The sequence below is a fragment of the Miscanthus floridulus genome, unplaced genomic scaffold (assembly GCF_019320115.1).
Source record: "Miscanthus floridulus cultivar M001 unplaced genomic scaffold, ASM1932011v1 os_2277, whole genome shotgun sequence".
Taxonomy (NCBI): domain Eukaryota; kingdom Viridiplantae; phylum Streptophyta; class Magnoliopsida; order Poales; family Poaceae; genus Miscanthus; species Miscanthus floridulus.
This window is the reverse complement of record NW_027098200.1, coordinates 1725-20728: the sequence shown is the minus strand read 5'-3', so window position 1 is coordinate 20728 and position 19004 is coordinate 1725. Positions and strand designations below refer to the sequence as shown.

General features: G+C 47.7%; 1 pseudogene; it reads left to right on the top strand.

Annotated features, from left to right (window-relative positions):
• The first annotated feature begins 490 nt into the window (after window positions 1-490).
• Window positions 491-18759, top strand: LOC136534766 (achilleol B synthase-like; annotated as a pseudogene).
• Window positions 18760-19004: the final 245 nt, after the last annotated feature.

Here is a 19004-nt window from a genome sequence, read left to right as displayed (position 1 = left end):
TTTTACAGTGTACTAGCATGCGCCTGCATTTATTTAAAGATTCAAAGCTTAAATAAATTTGTTTGCATATAATGTTAAAGTCATACATGGTATATTTGACTGAATAATCAGCCTGTCGCTTGTTGATTTCAGCCAGGGCTTATTAGCCAGCCAATAATGTTTTCCTCTCACAACAAATCAGCACCAGCCGAGCTTATCAGCCTAGAAACCAATCAGCGAACAGGCCGAATATGTATTATTTAGTTTCATCACCAAACTAAGAATGAATCTCTAAATTTTGTGACTGGATCTGGGTTATTTATATCTTGGAACTTAACGATGGTGGGTTAATCAAACTTTAGTTTGCATGCATATATACCGTTAGAGTCGTATTACTACCATTATCAATATATTTATTATGTTGCCAATACTGATCTTTTGATGATGCCAGGGTGGTCATCGTCCACTCGTCTTTGGCTGGCTAGCTAGAACTAGCACTAGCAACAGCAGCATGTGGAGGCTGAAGGTGGGGCAGGGCGACGACAGCCCGTGGCTTCGGTCGACCAACGGCTTTGTGGGGCGGGCGGTGTGGGAGTTCGATCCCGACCTTGGCACGCCGGAGGAGCGCGCCGACGTGGAGAGGCCGCCGCGACTTCTCCGACCACCGCTTCCAGAGGAGGGAGTCCGCCGACCTCCTCATGCGCATGCAGGTAGTACACAATAATATGATTATTCATTCACATAACAAAACTCTCGAGTACCGAACAAGTACGTATGGAAAACAACTAGCTCACTTATCTAGCAAAGCTTTGGCTCCTCTACGTACGTAATCGATTCACCCAAAATAACTAGCTCACTGAACATCGATGTGTAAAAGAAATTCATTCTAGAGAATCTCCGACAATAATAATTATTATTATACAACTCAAATAACTACTAAGGATTGTTCGTTGCATGAGTGACTAGTTGAGTTAAATTGCACAGACACAACTATACTTAATTAAAGAGGCTCGACATGATTGAATACTACTGTAATTGTTTATCCACATGTCAACATCGACAACAAGGGGATCGCACGGATGATGTGCCCACGGAATTCACTTCCTATAAACGGCGATATGGATAGGACCATGTGTCCACCGAATTTACTTCCTACACGTGTCGTTCTCACTTTCCGAGTCAAACATACTTTACTCCCTCCGTCCCAAAAAAAGAAACACAATCTTAGCTTTAAATCTGGACACGCGCCCTGCCCAGGTTTAAAGTTAAGATTGTATTTTTAGACAGAGGGAGTAGTTTTGACTAAATATTTAAAATACATAATTAGTATCATTAGGTAGATCGTTGAATTTATTTTTATAATAAATTATTCGGAGATACAAATGTTACTAATATTTTATAAACTCAATCAAATTTGAGAAAGTTGACCGATAAGATTCCCACAGTGACACTTAAATAGGGATGGAGGAAGACATGTATATATATAAATGTGACATGTGCTGTTGAGTTAGGACCCATCTAGAGTGCAAGAATTTAATTTACGACAAAACATAAACAACTTGAGGTCCTATTCTATTACATGCATGGTTCCGTATGGCACGATTTCTCTAGCAGGTCCACGAGCTGTTTGAAATTATTTGTGTCAAACGAATATTTTCCCAACAGCTTCATAGGCGAAGCTTTTCAAAACATGCTCTCACAAGAAATGGTATAGGATGAAGCTAAAAATATCTGCTTCTTCTAGCCTCAACGGCTCTGGTGCAGTGGGCCCCTATGGGATTTGTGAGAGCATGTTTTGAGAAGTTTTACATGTAGAGCAGGTTTGTCAAATGGTTCACCAAAATAACTTAAGTTCACCGATACAACTAATAGTAGAGATGAAGTAAAAAAGTTGTGTTTTAGAATTATACAGTACAACACACGCACACTCACTCATATGAATGAACACAGCCATAAACCTTACCCCTATAAGCAACCTCAAAGACTAAGCTGATAAATCATCGAGATTAACGAAGTTAACATAGTGCCTCACTGTGGATCGGATGGTCGCCACCGTAACCACTAGGCTACGTGTTCTTTTGCAAGAAAAAAAAAGGTAACCATTGGCCCATCCGTTTTCGTGGATTATCAAAGCCGGATGGTGCGATGGGCCCCTGTGGAACACGTTACTAGGCCTACGGAATAGCTAAAACGGAGCTGGGCTTCAGCCGACGTGACTCGTAAGACTGTCTCCAACGGCGTGACTCAAACGCAAAATGCGTCCGGCACAGTGTTTTGGGTAGCCAAAACCATCCTCCAACGGAAAACCGAAACCACCGACGCATTCTGGGTACTCGACGATTCGGAAGGCATTTCTGCGTCTTCGAAGAGAGACGACACAAACGTGGTGGGCCCGTCGGAGCCGCAGTGGCGCAGTGCCCTGCCCCGCAGCGGCCCACCTCCCCGCCAGCGCGCGCGGCCCGCCTCCACCTCGGCCACACCATCCTCCTCACCTCCGCCATCTCCCTCCTCCGCACGGGATCGAGCGCGGGCGCGTTGACCTGCTCCGGGCGGCAGCCCTGCCCCGGCCCAGCGGCTCACCTCCACCTCGGCGCAGCGGCCCACCACCACCTCCGCGCGTTGCCCTGCTCCGGTGTGGCGAGGAGGAGGCGGGGGTGCGCGGATCTGGGCCCGCCGCCGCTCACCCTGGCCGACGAGGCGAGCTGGCCCCAGAGCGGCCGTCCAGGAGCGAGGAAGAGAGAGAGAGGGGCAACGGGAGATCGGGAGGAAGAGGGAGGGAGAGGAAGAGAAGTGACGAGGGGAGAGAGAGGATTGGAGATATTTTTACCGGTGCACAGTGATTTGGGTCGTCGGTTGGAGAAGATAAATTTTGGGTGTGGATTCTTTTTACTGCGCAGCACCCAAATAAGGGAAATGGGTGTTGTGTTTAGGTTCTATTGTTGGAGACGGTCTAAGGATGCATTGCCGGCGTAAGAGGCCGAGGCGAAGGTCTAGGGCGCAAGCCTCGCTGGCGAGGCCGTCCGTGGCGGCGGGAGCTTCCGAGGTTTTCATCATTCCTGGCGGATGATGAGAGTGTGACTGTGTGTGTGCGTGGCCAGGAAGTTGAAGCACCAGGTTTTCATCCCTAACCTTTGCGGGTTTTTTTTTTGTTTATTTCGTCTTAAGGACCAGCTCGTTCCTCGTCGATGTTCCTCACCAATTATCTGATCTGCTCATACTCATTATTTAAAAAATAAATTTGTTCTTAAATTACGTCAAACGTTTAACCAAAATCGATCCTTTCGTTGCAGTGCGCAAAGCAGAGCAGTTACCAACGTGATCTGCCACTGCCACGCATCAAGCTTGAGGAGGATGAGCACGTCACTGAAGAAATTGTACTGAGCTCCTTGAGGCGGGCCATGGATCAGCTCTCTTCACTGCAAGCGAGTGATGGGCACTGGCCTGGTGATTTCAGCGGGGTCATGTTCATCGTGCCTTGTTTGGTGCGCATTATATCTGCACAAAACGCCATTACCTCTTTTTCTTCTTTTTTTCCTTGCTTAGTTCTGCACTGCTATGGATATATAAAACATACTTTCACGTTCATATGCAGATATTTGCCTTGTATGTCACTGGATCACTGAATGTTGTCTATCACCAGAACATCAGCATGAGATATGCCGCTACATCTACAACCATCAGGCATGACATAATTCTCTTGGATTATATCTCTCGTCGGACAAGCTTTGCACCAAATTATTCGCTTTTTTATGTATAATAAGGCATTAGTTTTACTCATAAATAAATAATTTGTAGAACGAAGACGGTGGATGGAGTACGGTTGTCCGGTGCTCTAGCAGCATGTTTGGCACATGCTTAAACTACATCACCCTGAGGCTTCTCGGCGAGGAGCCATACGGCAACAACCGTGCATTGGCTAAAGGGCGTACTTGGATTCTATCCCATGGTGGTGCAACCTTCATTCCCCAGTGGGGAAAGATATGGCTTTCGGTATTCTTTGCCATCCATACATGTGTACAACACTTTCTCATCCATAACATCTGATTCTCTATGGCAGTGTCATTGACACTACCTCTTCTTTGTATCATTGATTGAAGGTACTTGGAGTGTTCGATTGGTGGAAATAATCCAATTTTCCATGAACTATGGATCGCTCCTCAGTTTCTTCCATTTCATCCATGTATATATTCCTTCTATGAAATTGTGTCATTACAACTTCCGGTACGTTATATATTGGATACGCGTGAATCTGTTGAAATAAGTTTGCTATATCTGCCAATGTCCATCTCCTTTTCAGGGAAATTCTGGTGCCTAACCCGTATGGTATATCTGCCAATGGCTTATCTTTACGGCAAGAAATTCATCGGACCGATTACACCAACTGTACTGGCATTAAGAGAGGAGATATGTTAGATAATCTACTGGCATTAAGAGAGGAGATATGTTAGATAATCTACTGTTTCCTTGTGTGAACACACAACAAGGGAAGGCGGTGCCGAAAAGGCTCCCTGCTGTGGTACTCTAGCCGCTGTAGAGGCATGCGACGAACGGCTCATTGCCGTACTGTAGCCATATGCAGGGACAGGCACAGAAATCCGTTCTGCTGTGTTATCTAGTCACTGTTGCAGCAGGGCAGCTATACTAGGACTAGATGAATAGAGTTGTATATATAGTTTGCCACTGCAACTCAACAAAGAGAGTTCAGTTTTGTCATCTCCTATACAGGGCTCCGGCCAACGCTGGTGCTTGTACAGTATGTGTATGCTCTGTTCTCCTTCTTCTTCAACCTCTAGTCATAGTGTGTAAGGTCGGACAACATTTGCTCGGCAACACTAGCGGGTGCTTGGCAAGATTGTGAGTGGTCAACTCACCTGAGCCGGTGATCCTGTGGGCTAACAAGTGGTATCAGAGCCGTACAAGCGCCATCGTCAGACTAACGCTAGTGATGACGAACGGTTCGGAGATGGACGACAGTAATGGCGCTGCTGTGGCTGCCCAGCCACGACCGGAGATCGTTGTTCGCATGGTGCGGGAGGTCAGCGGCACCAGTTGGCCGACGCTGACTCGCACCAACTGTGGAGAGTGGTCGGTGACCATGAAGGTCAACTCAGAGCCCGACGACTCTGAATGCTGTTGACAAGGGCACCGACAATGAGGAAGATGACATGTCAGCGTTGGAGGCTATCCTCGCTGCTGTACCGGCAGAGTACGGGAGCCGTTGGGGGCGAAGAGCTGGCTAAGGAGGCGTGGGAGGCTATTACGGCGATGCGCGTCGTTCGACCGCGCGCAAAGAAGGCGACGGCCCAGCTTCTGAAGCAGGAGTACGCCAACCTCAAGTTCAAGGATGGTGAAATGGTGGAGGACTTCTCCCTCCGCCTACAGACGCTCATCAGCAAGCTGAAGAGCCACGGCGTCACCATCGATGAAGAGGAGGCGGTCTCCATGTACCTCCACTCCATGTCGGCAAAGTACATCTAGATCGCTCTCTCCATAGAGACGATGCTGGACTTGTCCACCCTCACCGTTGAGGATGTAACAGGCCGTCTGCAGATGGTGGACGAGCGCCTAGAGCAGGCGACAGCAACGAAGGACAGCAGCAAACTGCTGCTGACAGAAGAGGAGTGGGCTGCTCGAAGGAACTCCGAGAAGGTAGCCTCCTCCAACCGCGGTGGCGATGGCAAGCGCCATGGCAAGGCTTCTCTAGAGAAGAAGAAGCAGGTCGACCCCAACGCCTATCGGCGCTACGGGAAGACAGGCCATTGGGTATGGGAGTGCCCAAATCGCAAGCAGGAGAAGAAGGCTGAGGCTCATCTGGCAAGCTGATGATGATGATGAGACCACTATCCTGATGGCGACGTTCTGTGCACTGCATGACATTGAGGCCAAGGAGAAGGAAGAGGCGACGACGGTGGAAGGACCTAGGAAGGCCCTAAAGGCTGTCAACCTCGACGAACCGCGTGCCCAAGTCCACCTCGACATGTAGGCGCCAATCAAGAGCAGCGGTGGTATCTGGACTCTGGTGCAGCAACCACATGATGGGCTCCAAGGCATCTTTCTCCGAGCTCGACGACGATATTACCGGTACGATAAAGTTTGGTGACGGCTCAAGGGTGGCTATCCAAGGGCGCGACACCATCATCTTCAGGTGCCAGAACAAGGAGCACAGCGTGCTAATGGATGTATATATCACGCAGCTGCATTCAAGCATCATCAGCATTGGTCACTAGATGAGCGTGGTAGCGAGGTACTGATCAAGGACGGAGTCCTTAGGATCAGGGACCGGGAGCAGCGACTTCTCGCCAAGGTGAAGAGGTCCTAGAACCAGTTGTACCTGCTCGACCTAAAAGTAGAGCAGCCGGTGTGCCTAGCGGCAAGGCACACCGAGGAGCCGTGGCTGTGGCATGCCCGGTTCGGACATCTTAGCTTCGACGCGCTTGGTCGGCTAGAGAAGATGGTCCGAGGGCTACCCCATATCAAGCACGGAGGCGAGCTGTGTGACAGCTGCCTGGCCAGGAAGCAGAGGAGGCTACCGTTCCCAAAAGCAGCCAAGTATCGTGCGAAGGACGCTCTCGCTCGTCCACGACGACCTGTGGGCCGATCACCAGCCACAAACGTGGTCAGCGGTACTTCCTCCTGCTCATGGATGATTGCAGTCGCTAATGTGGCTGCAACTCCTGACAAGCAAGGATGAAGCGGCGGTGGCGATCAAGAAGTTCAAGATGCATGTGGAGGCCGAGAGCAGCAAGAAGCCCATGCTGAGGACTGTCGCGGGGGCGAATTCACTTCGGTGGAGTTCGCTGCGTACTGCGCGGATCAGGGTGTGGTGAGACACCACACCGCGCCGTACTCGCCACACAGAATGGCGTGGTGGAGAGGCCAACCAGACGGTGGTCAGCATGGCTCAATCCATGATGAAGGCCAAAGGCATGCCGGTAAGGTTCTGGGGTGAAGCGGTGACCACTGTGGTGTTCAACCTCAACCGCTCCGACCAAGGCCCTGACGGGCAAAACGTCGTTCGAAGCTTGGTATGGGCGCAAGCCGAGCGTGTCTTCCTCGGACATTCGGCTGCATCGGCCACGTCAGGAAGATAAAGCCGATCCACACAAAGGAGGAAAATAGAGCGCTTGTCTTCAGACATTCTAAGAGCTTGAAGTTAGCCTCATCCAAAATGGAGCATACTTACACACTACACAGTGTTGTAAAAATTAATATGCATCTAATCGTGGTCTTTGTTGGATTGTCCTAGCTCAGCCAACTCCACATCAGCCATCAAGATACTATTATATCATTATCTAGATTAGCCTAGAGCATTAACTTGTCTGTACTTTTGGATAGTTGTCTAGTGTAACTAGGCTCATTCAGGAAAGAGGTGGTTTGCAATGGACAACATACTGCTATAGTGTGGGTGGTGTGCAGGCCTCACTTCTAAACAATAGGGCCACTTATAGGTTTATTTCATGTTTATATTTGTCGTACCATCAGACTATAAGAGAACCTTGGATTTCTCCACTCGCAATATAATGATGGTCTAATTACTAAGAAGATCTCCTTTCTTAAGCCTGTTTTTACTTTTTTTATTTTATTTTTGGCATTTAGGAGGACCTCATCTGTCCACGTACACTGTTACAGAATGTTGTTTGGACTTCACTTTACCGGTGTGTGGAACCAGTGTTGAGCAGTTGGCCTATCAACAAGCTGAGGGAGAGAGCTCTGGGAAACCTCATGGAGCATATCCATTATGAAGATGAGAACACACAATACCTATGCATATGTTCTGTGAACAAGGTAAATATCCGCAAAAGTTGATATCTCAGGTCATTGCACAATGGCACTTAATTGGCCATGCTTTGTTCTGTTGTTGTGTTCTTGCTATTAATTCTCGTACTTTATATAAGCATTGTTTAATGGTTCTTGTTAATTATCATGTGGATCATGAACTTCTGATTGGTGCCTATTAATATTGGTTACTTTGTTACTTGGGCTCTAAACATGATCTGCTGTTGGGTAGAAGATCCAAATTCAGATGCATTTAAGCGTCACCTTGCAAGGATACCAGATTTCTTGTGGCTTTCAGAAGATGGCATGAAGGCACAGGTATAACTTTTCACCTTTTTACCCACTTATGGTACTTGATAGCATGTATGCCATGCTAGCATGAGACGCTCACTATTGGTAGTCCGTTGAGATATAATCATAATAGTTAAGCAGTAATATTTTCCTTTGGCTAATTATTGTAGTCATAATTGCATCGTCTTTACTGAGGAATAAACTAACAATAGATTTACTTGCAACGATGTTTATTGCACATATAGGAACTACGTGCTTAATAAGGTACAACACGTAAAATGGTGGTTCCCTTCAAATTACCTTGGTTAATAATAATAGTGTAAAGAGTGTTCTTATTTGCATGACTAAGTACCAGTTAGTAGATATTAGAGCATTGGATGTAGTCATTGTTGTTGTAAGTAGTAAGTAATCTTTTAATATTGCAGTAAAAGTGTCTTGGATCATTGCAAGTATGTTGGACATATTGAATATGTATCAAGAAAATTTCCTCATATTATAAAGTATATATTTTAAGCATGGATGTGTGTTACCATGATAGGTATATGATGGTTGCCAGAGCTGGGAAACATCATTCATAATTCAAGCATTTTGCACTACAGATCTTGTTAACGAGTATGGTCCAACTATTTAGAGAGCCTATGAGTTCATGAAAAATTCATAGGTTTTTTAATTTGTTTATCTTCAAACCATTGCAAGTTACAAATTGACCATCGTGGGCAATGATAAACACAACATGCATTTGTGTACATGAAGGTTTTGAGGAACCACCCTGGTGACCAAAGTAAATGGCATCGCCATAGATCGAAGGGTTCATGGACACTTTCATCTGCAGACAATGGGTGGGCTGTATCTGACACTACAGGAGAAGCACTTAAGGTTATTCCATCTTGTTTAGTTTTTCTTTTGCCTCAATGTAGATGACTAACTACTTTATTTTCCACCATTATATTAAGAAGAAACAAAACCAAGGTCACTAGTACCATATAATGTTATAGTTAATGTATAGTGTGTGTAACCAGTAATTAGTAAAATGCTCTGCTTGATATGTTGTTCATTCCCGTGCCTTTTCATTTTCTCTATTCTAAAGTAATTTAACGTGACTTTATTTCAGGCTGTACTGTTGCTGGCAAAGATCTCAAACAAAAACAACCTTGTTGGGGATCCAATAGAAAAACAAAGGTTGCATGATGCTGTTGATTGCCTTCTATCTTTTGTGGTACGAATTCTCTGAATTGTACAATGTGATATTGTCATTTGTTTCATATACCCTAGAAAATTGAAACACAAAACTTGCTATTAATTGTGCTACTGTATGCCGTGGAAATCAGAAATGTCACACTCTGTGTTGGTTGATACAAAATAAATCTGTTACACCAAGCTTATGGGGATGGTATGATGAAGTGTAGTGTGTATGTGAATAATTATGTTAAGGAACCAAGTTTCTACATGTGGCTATGAATCTGAAACCTTAATACAATTTGCACAAGTTTTCCTCGCCTTTTAAATTTCAATCGGTAAACCACAATATTTTAGCTGTAACAACCAAGAATACCATACTTACTTTGCTTGAATCCTTTTAAAAATGTCTATGGTGGCATTGTTTTTAATCTATGAAAAACATAATTTCAAATGGCTAATCATTCTATGTTGTAGAACAAAGATGGTACCTTTTCTACGTACGAGAGCAAAAGATCTTCTTGGATAGAGGTAAGTTTTAGTAGGCTGGAGTGCTTATATGTTCTTGTTACTTTCCCATTATTAGGATGATGCAATTCATATTCATTAACTTTAAACTTTTTGTTTCAATGCATCTTACTCTTTGCAACTCCACTGTACTGACACTTTTCTGTTACTTAACTAGATTCTAAATCCTTGTGAGAGTTTTCCAAACATTGTTGAGTGATGCATACAAATGGCATATTGTTTAGCAGAAGATCCTGCGACAAAAAATTTCACTTTAGATAATGAAACAAACTCATGTTGCACTATGAATTCATAGTTACCCAGAATGCACTTCCTCAGTGCTCCAAGCTCTGATACTTTTCCAAGAATTGTATCCTGGTTACCGCACAAAAGAGATAGAAACATCTATCAGAAATGCAGCAACATTTATTGAGAGAAGACAACAAGAAGATGGTTCATGGCTTGCCCTAATACATCATTTAATCAGAGAATCTAAACTAGTACTCCCTCCATCCCAAATTATAAGTTCTTCCAACTTTCTTAGAGATTCACTTTATCTCAAGTTTGACCAAAGCTATAGAGAAAACAAAGATTTATGACATCAAATAGGTATACTATGAAAAATAATTAATGAAGAATCTAATTATACTTATCTGGTATCATAAATGTTATTATTTTATTATATAAATTTGGTCAAACTTGAGATGCTTTGACTCTCCAAGAAAGTTGGAATGACTTATAATTTGGGATGGAGGGAAAATTTGTAACACAATTAGTTGTTTCGTAGGTTAGGAATTTGGGGTGTATGTTTCACCTATGGGGCTTCTTTTCAATCAAGGTTTAGTTGCTTGTGGAAGAACGTATGAGAACAGCTCTTTCATACAGAAAGGATGCCATTTTTTAATTGTCAAAGCAGCTCACTACGGGTGGATGGGAGAAAGCCATGTCTCTAATGAAACTCAGGTAATAATATATATATGATACGGCGTGCTTTGCTATGGAGGTAGTAGGGAGGCGAGGCTACGGCGCGAGGTCCTGAATCACGCCGTCAAGTTGGAGGCGCCGTGATCGAACAGAGCTAGGCGGCAATAGCATGACAAGGATAGTAGGCGCCTGGGCACCCAGGGAAGATATTAATCTCAATCCCAGGCTGATTCATTCAATCGTAATTGTGTAGTACTTATACAAGCAATCCTCAACCAACTAGACTCTGACTTATGCAAATAACAAACTGACTTAAACAAATAACAAACTAAAGATAATAGTCCTAGATTCTAGGACTTGCTAACATACTTGGCTGACCCCTGACGTGCAGCTCATTTGGTGATCGCAAACCAGCAGTATCATAGCAACTCCGAACTCTAGACACGGTTCCTGCGCTCGTACGTCTTACCAATCATAACATCTCTCCCCTCCTTGGGAAACAGCTCGTCCTCGAGCTGGAATGAGGGGAAACGAGCACAGAACTCGTCCACAGGCTCCCACGTGGCGTCGTCTTCAGGTAAGGAGTCCCACTTGATCAACACGTGCCAGACGCCGCGGCAAAGCTGAGAACGCAGAGCACGTTCTGGGCGATGAAGCAGACGACCATTATGGAGAGGGGGTAGCGTTGGTGTAGACATAGGAGGGGTGCCCTTGAAGGGTTTGAGAACTCCAACATGGAAAACGTCATGGATCCGGGCTCCTTCTGGCAGGCGTAGGCGATAGGCGACCTCGCCCACGCGTTCCACAATATGAAACAGACCTGCATAGCAGGGACTTAGCTTCCCACGCACACCCGGTAGAAGTGACTGAGCTGGTTGGTTGAGAAGGTGCAGGAGAACCCAATCGTCGACCTTGAACTATAAAGCCCGGTGGCAGGCATCATAGTGCCGCTTGGCGTATTCCTATGCCTAGAGTAGCTGGTCGCGAACTTCTGCGAGGAACGTGTCACGGTCGGTCAGGAGCTTGTCCACGGTGTCAGTCCATGCTGTACCAGTTGTGTAGGGAAGAAGTATCGGTGGGGCATGGCCATAAACTACTTCGAATGGAGTCGTTCGGAGCATGGAGTGGTAACTCATGTTGTAACAATATTTAGCCCATGGCAACCACTCCAACCAAGTCCTCGGGCGATCACCAGTGAGACACCTCAAGTACATTGCAATGGTCCTATTGACGACCTCGGACTGCCCGTCAGTTTGAGGTGGAGGGAAGGCAGTACTCATTAGCAACTTAACACCGGCGAGCTTGAACAGGTCACGGCAGACGTGGCCTGTGAAAACCAAGTCACGGTCACTCACAATGGAGGCCGAGAACCCATGCAGCCTGACTATGCCTTCAAAGAACGCCCTGGCCACCGTTGCTGCTGTGTAGGGGTGACTTAAAGGGAGGAAGTGCGCCTGCTTGAGAACCGGTCGACCACTGTCAAGATGACACTCTTCCCATGAACATGGGGAAGGCCCTCCAAAAAATCCATGGAGATATCGGACCAGACCTAGGAGGGAACTTCCAAAGGTTGAAGGAGGCCGACAGGGTGCAAATGCTCTATTTTGTTGCGCTGGCAAGTGAAACAAGAATGGACAAATTCTTTGACAAGGCGGCGGTCATGGTCGACCACAAACTCCCAGCGAAGACGATGGAGGGTCTTTTCTGAGCCTTCATGACCCCCACGCCGTGGGCTAACTGAGGACCTCGGGTAGGAGTGCAGACCCTGCTGGAATGAAGACACGGGTGCCACGCTTGATCAGGCCACCAGTGACGTGCCAGGGCTCGCCGCGTGCGGCTACCACGGAGTCCCAGAGGGCGCGGAGCTCGTCGTTGACTTGAAGCTCATGACGAAGGTCCTTGAACAGCTAAAAAGTTGGTTCAGACACGAGTTGAAGCTGCAGGTCACCATCAGTACGTCGCGATAATGCATCTGCGACCACATTGAGACTGCCTGGTCGATACTCCACCGCAAAATCATATCCGAACAACTTGCTCACCCATTGGTGTTGGGGCATAGTAGAGAGGCATTGATCAAGCAGGAATTTGAGGGCATAATGATCTGTGCGCACAACAAACTATCGTCCCCATAAATATGGTCACCAGTGCCGGACGGCTTGGATGAGACCAATAAGCTCCCGCTCGTAAGCCGCTAATTTGAGGTGCCCAGCTGCAAAAGGACGGTTGAAAAATGCTAGGGCCCCGGCACCTTGATGAAGAACTGCACCAAACCCATCCCGGATGCATCGCAGTCGACGACGAAAGTCTTGTCGAAGTCCGGGAGATGAAGCACAGGCACCGCCAAGAGCGCCTTCTTGAGGGCATCAAATGCTTCAGTGGCTGTCGGTGTCCAGAGGAACCCTTCTTTCTTGAGCAGCGTGGTCAGGGGAGCAGCCACTATGCCGTAATCCTTGATAAAGCGGCGGTAGTAGCCCGCGAGGCCGAGGAACCCATGCAGCCCGCGCACCGTGGCAGGCTATGGCCAGCTAGTGATGGCCGCCACCTTATCCTGATCCATAGTGACCCCAGTCGATGAAATGACGTGCCCCAGGTACTGTACTGATGTAGTAGCAAAAGAGCGCTTGGAACGCTTGAGCTGGAGTTGATGTTCGCGTAGCACAGTGAGGACATCATTGAGATGTTGCAAATGTGTCGACCAAGACGGGCTATAAATCAAGATGTCATCAAAAAATATGAGTATGAACTTATGCAAGAACGGCCGAGCACGGTGTTCATGAGGCTTTGAAACGTCGCCGGCGCATTTGAGAGTCCGAAAGGCATCACCAAAAATTTGAAATGACCCTCATGAGTGCGGAATGCCGTCTTCTCTATGTCCGTTGCATGCATATGGACTTGATGATAGCCTGATCGTAGATCCAACTTTGTAAAGAATCGTGCCCCTTGTAATTCATCAATCAGCTCCTCAACCACGGGAATAGGGAACTTGTCCTTGACGGTGACCTTGTTCAGAGCACGGTAATCAACACAAAAGGCCACGATCCGTCTGCTTCTTGACGAGGAGTATCAGAGCAGAGAACACTGCTGTACTTGGATGATCACGCCCTGTTGTAGCATCATGGCACACTGTGACTCCAGCTCAGCCTTCTAGAGCTAGGGATATCGATATGGTCACACACCACCGAAGGTGTGTTTGGAGAAGATGTATGCGGTGATCACAGGCACGAGCACGGGTAAGCCTTCAGGTGTGGCAAAGAGATCATCAAAGGATAGGAGTAGCTTGTCCAACAGAGGGGTGTCTGCACTGGCTTGACTCCCTAGAGTGCATTGAGGCGGCGTGTAGACTGCACATCCCACCAAGTAGAACCGATGCCACGCCAAAACACTCGCTTGCCTCCTCTAGTGAATGCCAGATCCAACTTTGTAAAGAATCATGCCCCTTGTAATTCATCAATCAGCTCCTCAACCACGGGAATAGGGAACTTGTCCTTGATGGTGACCTTGTTCAGAGCGCGGTAATCAACACAAAAGCGCCACGATCCATCATGCTTCTTGATGAGGAGTACCAGAGCGGAGAACGCTACTGTACTTGGACGAATCATGCCCTACTACAGCATCGTGGCACACTATGACTCTAGCTCATCCTTCTGGAGCTGGGATATCGATATGGTCGCACAGCCACCGGAGGCGTGTTTGGGAGAAATGTATGCGATGATCATAGGCATGAGGGGGGTAAGCCTTTAGGTGTGGCGAAGAGATCGTCAAAGGATAGGAGCAGCTTGTCCAACAGAGGGTGTCTGTACTGGCCGTGACTCCCTAGAGTGCATTGAGGCGGTGTGTAGACTGCACATCCCACCGAGTAGACCGTGCCGAGCCAGCGCCAAAACACTCGCTTGCCTCCTCTGGTGAATGCCATACAAAGGTCATTGAAGTCCCATAGAATCAGTCCCAGCGTGTGCAAGAAGTTGACACCGAGGACCATGTCCCACTTATCCATAGGAATTGTGTAGCAATCAACTGAGAAGACCTCGTCTGCAATCCAAATGCCCACGTCGTGGGCAAAGCCACGACAAGCAATGCGGTCCCCATTGGCCACGACGATGCTGGTACCCGGGCATGGTTCGAAGTGTATGCCAATGCACCGAGCTATGTCCTCGATGACAAATGTGTGAGTCGATCCTGAGTCCAGCAAGGCCACACACTGTATGTCCCCAATCTGAACACACACCTACATGGTCTTTAGTCTAGATCCCGGCGATAGCTAACAGGGAGATCGTGGGAGTTTCTTGGCCTACAGGTTGAGTCTGGTCCTCTTCATCATCCGTCTCAGGTTCTTCAACAATATACAGTAGCTTCCAAATAAAAGAGGTGCGCACACTTATAGCCCTAGACGTACGGTTCATCATAATTGTAGCACAACCCCAGCTTGCGGCGTTCTGACATCTCTGCCGGGGTGAGGAACTTGAAGGCCTGTGCCAGAGGTTGTGAGGATGAGGCAGCCTATGACAATGCACCTCTGGGAGGAGGCAAGGTCAGCTGTCCCTGGCCCATGTGGCGAGACGGTCTGTTCGATAGGGCTGGAAGAGCAAGTTTCAATGGCGCATTGCGGCGCTCATAGGCCCATGCTAGGCGCATGGCGCGGCGCAGATCCTAGGGCTCATGAAGCTCAACGTCGATGCGAATGTATTTAGGGAGCCCCCTGAGCAGCTGTGCTTGTTGGACCGGATCCAAGTGGCCGACATGCGCTAACCGCGCCTAGAACGCCGACATGTAGGAGTCAACGTTGGTGGTGAAGGGAAGGCGAGCGAGGTTCGCCAGGTGGTTGGTGGACAAGGCCATCCCGAAACGCTGATGACATAGAAGCCAAAAGGCGTCCCATGACAGCCAGCCAGTGTCGCGCTCCATGATGTAGTACCACTGTTGAGCATCGCCAGTCGTGTGAAACGAAGCTAGCCAGACTTTGTCTGCCTCCTGGGTGAGCTGGCCACAAAAACACCTCACAGTGGTTCACCAACCAGAGGTCTTCTTTGCCATCATAAGTAGGAAAAGTAAGCTTGTGGAATTTGGGAACTCCAGCGCTCTCCCCATGTCGTCATGAATAGGATGCGGATGTGGCTGGTGCGGTGGTGTATGTACCACAGTAGCGGAGGACATGACGGCGCCGTTCAGGATGGCCGACATCGATGGCAGTGGCGACGACGAATGCGGGAACGGGATAGATTGGATCGGCAGGCCCATCACCGGTGGCTGCGATACCACGACATCAGAAGTAGCAGTCGGCGCGTCGGATGATGGTTGCACCGACTCGGCCGATGAGAGCGACGGCGAAGGCAAAATCTCCGAGATCACCGGGCCGAATGCCGGAATCCTACTATACCCCGGCATGCCAAGGAGTAGAGGCTGGGAGTATGGAAGGGGTGGTGTCACCGATGGACCGGAGCGGCCTTCGACGGCCATCAATCGCAGAGAGACCTCTCCCAGCTGACGCTGCATGCCTTGCACAGCGAGGGTCAGCGCGGTGAGGCTGTCCTCGATGGAGGGCTTGGGAGGGGCAGGCGGTGGTTGGAACGCCCCAGAGTTGGTAGCAGATGTGGATGGCACGAGCGACAGGGTGGTGGCGGCGGAGGCGGCGGTGGTGGGAGGGATGGCTGGTGCTCTAGAACTAGACATAGCCATGAACGCTGATACGCCCGAGGTCCTCCAGTTAGCCCACGGCATGGGTCATGAAGGCTGAGAAAAGACCCTCCATCGTCTCCGCTGGGAGTTTGTGGTCAACCATGACCGCCGCCTTGTCAAAGAATTTGTCCATTCTTGTTTCACTTGCCAGCGCAACAAAATGGAGCATCTGCACCTCGTCGACCTCCTTCAACCTTTGGAAGTTCCCTCCTAGGTCTGGTCTGATATCTCCATGGATTTTGTGGAGGGCCTTCCCCATGTTCATGGGAAGAGTGTCATCTTGACAGTGGTCGATCGATTCTCAAAGCAGGCGCACTTCCTCCCTTTAAGTCACCCCTACACACAGCAACGGTGGCCAGGGCATTCTTTGAAGGCATAGTTAGGCTGCATGGGTTCCCGGCCTCCATTGTGAGTGACCATGACCCGGTTTTCACAGGCCACGTCTAGCACGACCTGTTCAAGCTCGCCGGTGTCAAGTTGCGGATGAGTACTACCATCCACCCTCAAACCGATGGGCAGTTTGAGGTCGTCAACATGACCATTGCAATGTACTTGAGGTGTCTCACTGGTGATCGCCTGAGGACTGGTTGGAGTGGTTACCGTGGGCTAAATATTGTTACAAACACGAGTTACCACTCCGCGCTCCAAACAACTCCATTCGAAGTAGTTTATGGCCATGCCCCACCAGTACTTCTTCCCTACATGACTGGTACAACGTAGACTGACACCGTGGACAAGCTCCTGACCGACCATGACACGTTCCTCATAGAAGTTCACGACCGGCTACTCCAGGCGTAGGAATATGCCAAGCGGCACTATGATGCCCACCACGGCTCTGTAGTTCAAGACGATTGGGTTCTCCTGTGCCTTCTCAACCGACCGGCTCAGTCACTTCTGTGAGGTGTGCGTGGGAAGCTAGTCCCCGCTATGTAGGTCCATTTCAGATTGTGGAACGCGTGACCAGCTCAGTCACTTCTGCCGGGTGTGCGTGGGAAGCTGAGTCCCCGCTATGCAGGTCTGTTTCAGATTGTGGAACGCGTGGGCGAGGTCGCCTATCGCCTGCGCCTGCCAGAAGGAGCCTGCATACATGACATTTTCCATGTCGGAGTTCTCAAGCCCTTCAAGGGCACCTCTCCTATGTCTACACCGGCGCTGCCCCCTCTCCATAATGGTCGTCTACTTCATCGTCCAGAATGTGCTCTGCGTTCTCAGCTTCGCCGCGACTCTGGCACGTGTTGATCAAGTGGGACTCCTTACCTGAAGACGACGCCACGTGGGAGCCTATGGATGAGTTCCGTGCTCGTTTCCCCTCGTTCCAGCTCAAGGACGAGCTGTTTCCCAAGGAGGGGAGAGATGTTATGATCGGTAAGACGTACGAGCGTAGGAACCATGTCTAGAGTCCGGAGTTGCTACGATACTGTTGGTTCGCGATCACCAAACGAGCTGCACGTCAGGGTCAGCCAAGTCTGTTAGCAAGTCCTAGAATCTAGGACTATTATCTTTAGTTTGTTATTTTTTAAGTCAGTTTGTTATTTGCATAAGTCAAAGTCTAGTCGGTTGAGGATTGCTTGTATAAGTACTACACAATTACGATTGAATGAATCAGCCTGGGATTGAGATTAATATCTTCCCTAGGCGCCCAGGCGCCTATTGTCCTTGTCGTGCTATTGCCGCCTAGCTCTGTTCGATCACGGCGCCTCCAACTCGACGCCGTGATTCAGGACCTCGCGCCGTAGCCTCGCCTCCCTACTACCTCCATAGCAAAGCACATATTTCATTCTTCTCTAGATCCTTTTGGTCGACCTACTAGTGATAATAATTGATACGAACACACAATTTTGTTTGTTGAATCCCTAATGAAGATACTAGTAACAAATTGACACATGTGATACTTTATGGTGCATCTGGCTATTTAGAATGGCTTCAAATCATTAGAGATTTATTGATTTATTGTGTATGTTGAGCCTTTCTGTTATAACTATGCTCATTTAATATTTTCTTAGTTTGAGTTACTCCAGTACAACTACAACAACACAAAGCCTGTATTCTCAAGTCCCTAGCAAGTCATATGGCGGGCACAATATTTAATGCATTGTGAAAAAGATTATATTTCTGTAGTATCATTAGTATGTGCATTCATCTTTGAACTTACCTCCCCACCCCCTGTAATGCTAAATAGGTTTATGTAAATATCAAAGGTGACCGTGCTCACGCTGTGAATACTGCTTGGGCAATGCTGGCTTTAATTTATGCTGGACAGGTATTGATTATTCATTTTCTTAATTTTACATATTGACAAGAACATACAATTTATCAATCTATTGGCATATACATCTTTTCTAATACAAGATTGAGCGAGATCCAACACCATTACATCGTGCTACGAAAGAATTAATCAATATACGGTTGGAGACAGGAGAGTTTCCGCAATAAGATTCCATTTTAATTTCTGATGGTAATACATCATATAGATAAGTGAACTTGTTATGTTCTCTTAATTTATTCTAAAAACTGATGGAACATAGTGTTGAGGAACATAGAAAAAACCCATATGGCATGGCATATTAGTATTGAAATAATGAGGCACCCATTTTTGTCACATATGGATATATGAACAAACAAAATACTGGGTGGCTAGAATATTTGCATGATAGAATTCATTTCACATCTTCCAATAA